The sequence below is a fragment of the Miscanthus floridulus genome, chromosome 9, assembly GCF_019320115.1.
Source record: "Miscanthus floridulus cultivar M001 chromosome 9, ASM1932011v1, whole genome shotgun sequence".
Taxonomy (NCBI): Eukaryota; Viridiplantae; Streptophyta; class Magnoliopsida; order Poales; family Poaceae; genus Miscanthus; species Miscanthus floridulus.
In genome coordinates, this window is record NC_089588.1 from 130,810,916 (window position 1) to 130,820,758 (window position 9,843).

The 9,843-nt window shown below is 47.6% G+C and overlaps 1 pseudogene; it reads right to left on the bottom strand.

Annotated features, from left to right (window-relative positions):
* Positions 1 to 268: 268 nt before the first annotated feature.
* Positions 269 to 6,507, bottom strand: LOC136480939 (cyanidin 3-O-rutinoside 5-O-glucosyltransferase-like; annotated as a pseudogene).
* Between the last annotated feature and the right edge of the window lie 3,336 nt (positions 6,508 to 9,843).

The following is a 9,843-nucleotide window of genomic DNA, read 5'->3' on the forward strand; positions in this document are numbered from 1 at the left end:
AAGTGCGGCATAAACAGCGTCACGGGCTCACGGTCCAATAAACAATAGCAGCCTGGGTTACTGGCCCACGAACTCCAGTACCATCTCTCACGTCTTCACTCGTTGACTCGCGCACGGCCACGCCGCTGCCGCTGCCAGCCCCTCCAATTCCATCCAAGGCCACGCCGTCGCCAACCTCGAGCAGCCGCCCGTCGGCCCTGCGCCCTCGCCCCCGGCCCCGGGCCCCTAAGGCCATGACCATGTGCAAACTCTGCCCCGCCAGATCCGGTCAGCGGCGGCATGGAGGAACGCAGGGGCGGCGGAGCCGCGGATTCCAGGTGTTTCTCTCCACAGACCCGCCTGCAGTAGCTGCTGCTAGCGCCATCTCTTTATCCTATCCCTTATCGCCACTGCTCCTGCACCATCACCCATGACCAACTCAATGCACCTGGCCACCTCTGTCCCTGTTATCACACCATCGCTGTTTCGCTTTCCTCTGACGCCAACCTCCCACTCTTCCTCGACCAAGTACGCATTCGTCGGCTGGTCAAACCAGTTCGGCTGGTAAAACAGATGGATCCGTGCGTCCGTCGAGGACCCGACCATAGGGCCGACGGTGAACTACGTAAAAAACGGTGTGTAGTAATGGCATAAATTTTTTTTAGAGCGGCTGATGATAGTACAGTGGCGTATTCAGGATTCACGAGATCAGCCGTCCCTACAAATGGAATAGTAGGCATGGCTGGTGATACGAGCCGCCCCTACAAATAGGTAGAATTTATAGGGGCGGCTCACTCACCAGCCGCCTTCGATGTTGCTATTTGTAGGGGCGGCTGGTAATTGAGTCGTCCCTACAAATAAAACGGTAGGGACGGCTGGTAATACGAGCCGTCATTACGAATGTGTTGCGGCTGTTGGATGAGCACGCACCCGAAAAAATTATCAAATCCGGTGAACCGAAGAGGTCAGGTCCGCACTTTATTCGAGTTCCGTCCTCTCTCCTCTTCCTCTCCCTCCCCGCCGTCGTCGCCACCTCTCTTCCTCTCCTCTCCCTCCGCCGTCGTCGCCTCTTCCTCTCCCTCCTCTACGGTTCCGTCTTCCTTCCATTCCCCCACCCCACCGGTGACCGGTCCACCCCCGCCGGAGAGTTGTTGCTAACACCGCATAGATCTACGTGCAGCTGGCCGCTCCAGGGCCCAGGCACAGGGAGGCCCGGCGAATCCGTCCGGCGACCGCATGAGCGCACGGAGGCGGTGACCGAAAGTTAGAGCGCACCGCCCCTCCTTCGCCCCTCGGTGAGTCGGCAGCCGTGGGTGGGGACGCATCGCATCCCCTTGTCGGGGCTGGTCGGAGTTCGCCGGATCTGGTGGACCTGTCCACCACGGAGGTGCACGCTGGGGAGGGTGACGTCGAGCCGCCGCCGGAGCCCCCTGCACCCGGCCCCGCCGGCCCCCAGGCCGGCACCCCTCTCGTCTCCTGCTGCCGCGCGTATCGCCGCCATCGCTCCTCCGTCGCCTCCAGCAACGCATCCGCGACGGTGACGTCGAGCTGCTCCGGCATCTACCGATCCCACTTACGGAGTAACTCCTCATGATGCCCACTGAGCGAATCCAGTCGGCTCCGGCCTCGATGTCAGTGGATCTGGGCTCGGGGGCAGCGAATCCGGTTGGCCTACACCGGCTGCTCCGCGACGAGGCCTCCCAAGGTACGCGCGTGCCGCTGCTGAAGTGGTTGGAACGGTGGCTTCGCGGTCCACGCCCTCATCTCTCTCATGCGCCTCCACGCCCACCCTTCCATGCGCCCCTATGACATCGCTCCCCATTGCGGTCGTCCGCTCCATCGACTGCTCGAGCTCCATGCTCATGAGCCGCAAAGAGGTCAAAGCCCCTGGTCAGATGCCTACCACAAACGGATTTTGTTTATCCGTTCCTGGTAGAGGTCCTTACCCTATCTTTCATCTTGGGTTTCAGATTTTTTGGCAGAAAACTTCTTGATTTTGTGTGTGACTTTCAATTTGGTTCAGAGTTGTAGAATTGGATAATTCTGACTTCCTAGGTGCTATTCCAGATTGAGGTAATCCTATTTGTCAAGTGGCTTTGAAAGTAGGGAAGTCGATGATATTTCAGTGGACACTGGTAGTTCAAGCATTGAGATGTCCAATATCTAGTCTCAACCAGACATGTGGATAGGTCGTGCAGAGCCTCTTGAGAGCCTGTTGGGGGCAGATATTATTGCAATTGCTTATGATATCACTAACAGATAATCTTCAACTAAACTACACAATAGATTGGCCAGGGAGAATGATATAGCATATGTACTTGTAAAAGGTGTAAAGTATTAAACTTAGCATTTTTTAAAATTCTTACTACATATTGATGCTGGATAGTAAGGCAATTTAATGTTGTGCTTGATTTCAGATGGATGCTTTTCCAGTATGGGTTAGATGGGGCCATGCTTAGTTCCAATAGAGCTTGTTAAGAATAGTTTCCACATAGTCTGCCTTTCCATAGGTGTACATGGACTTTTCATTCTTAGTGTCTTTTTTCCCTTTTGTTTTCAGGAAGATGGTGAAATGATTCTTTGTTAATCTAATTCACCACTGAGCTAAGATGGCTAAAAAAGTTATAATGCAGATAGAATGAGGGAATTTGTTTGGATGACCTGTGTCAAAGAGAGGGTTTTTGAGTTTCACCATTTTGTTAACTTAAACATTTTAATTAATTTGTCAGGCAAAGTGGTGCTTTTTATTATCTTTTTTGTGTAATATTTCTGTTTGTTTATTTTCTTTACAGGCAAGTACTTCTATGCTTTGGGTTTTTCATGTACAGTTTATCATACTTCTTAAGCTTTAACAAATTATATTTTTTTTCTCTCACAACTCACATAGGTAGTGTTATTAGCAAGCTTTGATTGTTATTAGCGGAGTGGGGGGGGGGGGGGGGGGGGGGGGGGTGAAAGCAGGGAGTATCTTGCAGCCAGCAGCATGAGTGTGGTGCCGTGCAGGTGCGGCAGGTAAGGCTTTTCAACATAGGTATAGCTGGAGTTCTCTTAATTTTGGTGTGGCAGGTGACGGTTGTTTCTGATTAAGCAAAGCATACCCCCTGTGCCTGTGTTTCACAAACACCGCATATCCATACCCTGATTCACTTTATATAACAAGCGGTGTTGTTGAACCCATACAACTTGTTACTTCAAGCAATCCTCCAGTGGCCAGTAATTGAAGCTTTAGTGAAAGTCTAACTTTGCTGCAGCTAGCTATTGAACACTCACATATTTACTCATATCCAACATGTTGTTCTGTGGTTGTCTGTAATCTCAGTTATGCTAAGATGCATGTATTAATTCATTATGCAGGAAGGTCATCCATACTGTGGGCCCCAAATATGCTGTCAAGTATCACACAGCTGCAGAGAATGCACTTAGTCACTGCTATCGGTCCTACTTGGAACTGCTCATTGAGAATGGTATTGAAAGGTACATGTGGGATCATATTGCTTAAATCTAATTGCTAATTTTATGGAAATTATGGATGAATTGTTCTTTCTGCAGTCATGCTTTTACTCCATGAATATTATAGGTAAATAGTTGTTTCATTCTTTGTGAATTTATTTATACTCTGTAGGAACCAATTGCGACATTTTACATGATTAATATTTTTACAGGATCTGAGGCAATGTTTGCTGATTTATGCTACTTCTCTATTAAATCTGTTCAGGTATTTCCCCTGTTGTTTAGGGCTAAATGTTCCTCCTTCAAAATATTTTATGGTAACTTACAATTGCTCATATGTTGCAGCTTACCTTTGTGTTTCTTGTTCTTCCATGCCTTCTACTGGGAATTTGAATTGGTTCTTGCTGATTGCTACATATGCTGAAACAAAAATTCTCATATATAATGAAACTGAACTTCATTTACTAGCCTCTAGACTCATTCTGATAGACATTTTTCAATACATGTTGCAGGTGAGGCATTTTGGCCAGTGGTATTCATAGCTACTCTGGCAGCACTAATTGCTAGTTGTGCAATGACAACTGCTATATTCTCGACCATAAAGCAGGCAACAGCTCTTGGCTGTTTCCCACGCCTCAAGATTATCCACACCTCTAGAAAGTTCATGGGCCAAATATACATCCCAGTGATGAACTGGTTCTTGCTGGTTTCTTGTCTGGTATTTGTCGCAGTATTTGGGAGCATAAATGAGATTGGCAATGCATATGGTATGTGATATGAGCCTTATTGGCAGTTCATTAGCAATGCAATCTATTTCACCTATCTTTAGCTCTATTTTCTTGATACATCCTTAACGAATTCGTCACACTGATTTCCTTTTTCTGTAATATACTAGTTTTCTTTGCCTGTATAAACACCACCTGATTTTTTATATCATGTATGGAACTATGGATGATCTAGAAGGTTTAGCTCACTATGATTCTATCATGATCAAGTGTGGATCTGATAAGCTAACTAGGGTATACAATAAGTGAAGAGAGGAATTTGAATTGGTTCAAATATATTATGTACGGCCTTCATAGTCTAGGTGGTGTTTTTTGTCTCCTTTACGACATCTCTGTTGCTATAGTGATTAATAGATTTACTTATACAACTACAAGTGACTACTTGGAAGGAAAAATGTAAAATGTCAACGATTCTTAAGAAAAAGAAACCTTCTATGTTCAAGTGTTATCTTGTTATGTATGTGGTTATTTTCTTCCACCCTAATGAACTGGTTCTTGCTGATTGATGAGATGAACCTGCCAGTGCTACATCTCGACTTCCACCACAGAGGCGGTGCAAATGTTTCCTGATGAGATGAACCTACCTCGAGAGGCTGTTCCTGTTTGTTTCGTTATTAGTAGGTCAACTGGCTAGTGCTTTTGTGTTGGAATGTGTCACTTGTCTTTAGGATTGATAATTTTTAATTTTGAATTCACATGAGATTACTAGAAAATATGGCAAAACGCTGACAAGGTAGATTATTACAATTATTAAGGTGCATCGGTTTCTTGATTGTGGGAGGATGGTAGTCATTTCTGATCCATTCTGTGGGAGATGTTGCTAACATTATTTGATATGTTGGTTGTTTGCTGGCTGAGGAGCATAATTAGAGATTTATTATTATTTTATTTGTGAATAAGGATACAAGATGTGCAACATGCTTTTTTTTCCAGAGTGTAAATGCTCAGATATGCGTGATTCCAGCAAACTTATGACTGATTAGATTCCAGCAAGTGTGGGATTATTGCTCAGGAATGGGAGGAAACCTATTGACTTGTAGAGGAAGAGAGATGAGCATACTAGTTAGCATTTTTTAGTTGAGTTGATATTTTTTATATTTGATTTGATATGTATTACTACAATTCGCATTTGGAAGACATGTCATGGAATATTTGTTATAATTTGGTATAAATAAATGTGTATTGTCGTTGAGTTTCAGTACAATTGCAGAAGAAGATAAGTCATGATGAAAAATATATGTTCTGGTCGAATTTGAATTGTAAATTTAATTTTTTTTGATGGAAAAATAATTTGCAGGGGCGGTTGTTACTGTAGCCGCCCCTACAAATCGATTTGTAGGGGCGGCTGGTGTTCCTAGACTGCCCCTATAAATTAATTTGTAGGGGCGGCTACAGTACCAACCGCCCCTACAAATTGATTTGTAGGGGCGGTCTGGGAACCGCCCCTACAAATGCATGATTTGTAGCCACCCTTTCATAGGGGCGGCTGGAAAAACCGCCCTTACAAACGGTTACCAGCTGCCCCTAAAAACGTTTTTCTACGTAGTGCGTCTAGGTGCCGCTTCATCTCCGCGAGCATGTTCGCCTCTATAGCTCCTCGAGTGTGTTGACGAGCACCTTGGGCCGCCATTGGTCCATGCTCTCGAACAGCTCTCGGAACATTTCCATGAGGGTGTTGTCTAGCACGCTGCCTGTCGTGTCGAGCAGGAAGGACGGGAAGTCCCGGACCCAGAGAGGATGCCTCAGCCCGGGCATGCTCACCTCGTGCATGGGGTCGTCGCGGGCGATGAGCTCGCGGTAGCCGTGGAAGTAGTGGTACTCGGCGGCGAGGACGGTGGCCGGCTGGATCCAGTACATGGCGAAGGGGATGCCATGGTCCCTCGCCACGTCCACCATCGTGGGTCCCACCATCGTGAACACGATACGTGACCGGCCTCCCGCCTGGGACGAAGCCGGCGACAATGGCGGAGAGGCTCTCGGCTGTGACGCGGCGCCTGCGGGCCCAGTCCTCGGCGGCCTTGGGTGCGGCGCCGTTGTCCAAGCCGTCCGAGTGGGAAACATAGGAGATGACGCCGTCGCTGCAGCTGCAGGCCTCCTCTGCCTCGCCACCTCCGGTTGATGATGGCATGGGGAACATGCGGCGTTGAGCGGCTACCGGCACGGAGAGCGTGGCGAGGATAGAGCGGCCGTCGATGTGGATGAGCCATGCGAGACGGTGAGCCAGGGCGCGTCCTGGGTTCACGTGGCTCTACATGCCGTAGGCCACCACCAGGAAATGGTGGCCGTGGGAACTTGTATGTGTTAGTTTGATTTCACCAATTGGCCCCTTGGATCAACGTCCTGATCGGGGGCGTCCAACCATTCCATGGTTGATGGGCCCTCGTCACACAGCACTATAAAGAGAGGTGGGGACCAGGGCTCTAACTACAAGGTTGACCTGAGCCGCCGTGACCCACCAACAGCTAAACCTAACCTGATCTAAAGAGGGTGCTGCCAGCGACGGGAAGATCCACTGACGTCGTCGTCACCATCGGACCGCGGCACCTCGCGTTACCGTTGTCTCTGCATCGCCACCACTGCGCTAGATTCCATCGCGCCGAGCTCCCACGACACCGGTGTCCACGCGGCTGCGGCGCAACTGCGCCAGGGCGATGTAGAGGAATCAATTTCTCCATCTAAGGAAGATGTTTATCCCCTGATCTACGTTTCAAAGGTACTGTGTTCCTAACAATGGTACCAGAGCTAGGTTAATAGTGTGTAGATCTAGTATGGGGTAGAGAATTAAAAAGAAATCGAAGAGTAACACAGGGTTCGATCCGATTCGGATTGAAACCCTAACCCTAACCGGGTAAAAGAAAATAGAAAAGAGACCGGAAGGGTGGCGGGCGTCACTCAACTGCCGGTCACCACCGCCACCGCGCGGGGAAAGGTGCCGCACCGCCGTCTTGGCCGGCGCGCGGCAAGAAAAGAACAGAGCCCGTTCGGATCTGAGAAGAGAAGAGAAAGGGGTCTTAGCACGTGAAGCCGAACCCTAACCCACAAAGCACTCGCTGGCGAAGAAGAATAGTGACACCAGTGAGTCAAACCCTAACCCTAACCCCAACCCCAAATCGGTTCAACTCCTAAAAGAAAAGAAAGAAGATCCAAAAGAGAAGAAGGGGAAGAGGGGAAGGGGCTTATCTCGCCGATCTCGAATCAAAACCGAGAGAAAAATTGAATCAGGAAAAGAAACCCTAACCCTAGAAAGAGAAAGGGGACAGTAGAGAAGGGGCTTCCTACCTAGGGCCCGGCCGTCCCGTCTTCACCGCCAGCCATCTCCATGGCTGGTGCGCTGGAAGAAGCAGAGGCGCCGACCGGGCAGGTCACGCCACCGCGTGGCTCTGCCTCGGGCTCGGGTGTCAAGGGCATCGTAGCGCAGCCCTTCGACAATGGTGCGCTCACCCTCGGGTGGACGCACGCACCGGCGAAGGGGCGCGCGGCGGCACCGCCACTTCCTCCGGCTGCCATGGCTGCTGCGCTGCTCCTTCTCTCTGCGGCGCTAAGGAGGAAAGAGAAAGGGAACAAAGAAAATGAGATAGGGTTTCGGGGAGGCCGCCGCGTCGGGGTTTTGTTCGACCGATGCACGCGCTCGACCGTCTGATGCAGATGAACGGCTGACAGCGAACGGGCCAACTATCGGCCTAGGCGGGCGCGCGCGGCGCACGGCTTTGCCGGCCCAGGCCCAGGTTGCGACCTGGGAAGGCGCAGCGCGCGCGAGAGCCGAACAGGAGCGGGCCGATTTTCACAGCTGGGTTGCGACAGTGCACAACGCACTAAGAATTTCAGTCCAAATTACACAATAACATTTTTCATTTTTGTTTTATTTAATTTTCAGAAGCAGATTTCGAGGAATTTTGTCTAGTTTAATATCTCTGTTAAAATTTAAACCAACAGGAGAATTTTTCAGAGAATATTTGAGAAAAGTTTAATGCTTCTGAAAAATAGATAATGAATTTTTCATGTTTCCGCTGTTAAAGAAATAGTTTATTCTCTAGTTATTTTGAACCAACGTGATATTTAATTGAAGAAAAAGAGATTTCGACATGATTATGATGTTATTTTCTGACCAACGTTGTTAATAACAATATCATAATTTTAATGATTTTATGCATTATTTCTATTTCTGCCCAACGGTGATGTAGATTTAATGTATAAACAGTTGTATGTTTTAATTTTGACCAATGTTGGAATCAAGGCATGCAATTGTTGTTATTATTTATGTTCTCACTCTATATGAATTGTGTTGCCAGGCGGATACAACTTGATGGGTTGTACCAAAGAGATCCCCACTCTCAAAGGTAACAACTACACGGAGTGGAAGAGAAAGATTGACCTGGCCTTCATCTTGGCTGAGGTGGACTGGGTAGTCACCTCACCGTGTCCCACTTAGCCTGTGGCACCGGTGAGGGAGACAAACGAGGCTGATGCCGCTTGGGCAACTAGAGAGGGATTTTGAATCCCAAAAAGATGTCCTATGACCTTGAGCATAGGAAGTGAGTCACTACCAACAAAAAATATTTGGCTGTGATAAAGAAAACAATTGAGCCTGCAATTGTGGGCTCAATCTCAGAGTATGACACGGTCACCGAATACCTCGATAGTATAAAGAGTCAGTTCACTGGCTCTTCAAAGACAAATGCTACCCAGCTAATAAAGCAGCCGGTGACAGAGAGGTACTCTGGAAATGGCAAATGTAAGATAACATTTAATAATGCATGTGTTGGTCTTGCTATTTTACAAAATGAGCTTTATTTGTTATCACTACGTGATGATGTGAATGTTGTATGCGATGATAGAAACGTTGCATGCGACAATGAGAATGTATCCTCGTCTACGGATGTAAATAGAAAATGAAAGAGAGCTCACGATGCATCGTCGAAATTATGGCACTGTCGTTTAGGCCATATTTCGAGGGGGAGAATAGAAAGACTAGTTAAGAATGATATTCAGATTTAGAACAATGCAGAGAATGCATAAAAGGAAAGTATATAAAGAAAATTAAGAAAGATGCCAAACAAAATGCATGATTTTTATAGATTATTCACACAGACATCTGTGGTCCGTTTCCTATAAAGAGTGTGGATGGTTATGATTCGTTCATAACATTCACAGATGATTACTCCCGTTATGGCTACATTTATCCAATCAAAGAAAGAAGAGAAGCATGGGGAGTACTACGGTCGGCATACCCCATATGGCCAAGTTCCTGGACCTTTTACAAGGTTCTTATAGGAGAATGGCATAGTAGCCCAGTATTCTATACCGGGTGAACCTCAACAGAATGGAGTAGCTAAAAGACGCAATCGTACCCTGATGGATATGGTGCGCAGTATGATAAGTTACTCCACCTTACCGTTGAGCCTGTGGATGGAGGCGTTAAAAACTGCCATTCATATTCTCAATAGAGTATCAAGTAAGTCGGTGCCCAAAACACTGTATGAGTTGTGGACAGGAAGAGTACCCTCACTAAACCACTTATGTGTGTGGGGGAGTCCCGCTGAGGCTAAAGTATTTAACCCGAACATTGGGAAGCTAGATCCCAAAACAGTAAGTTGCCATTTCATTGGCTACCCAGAAAAGTCAAAAGGTT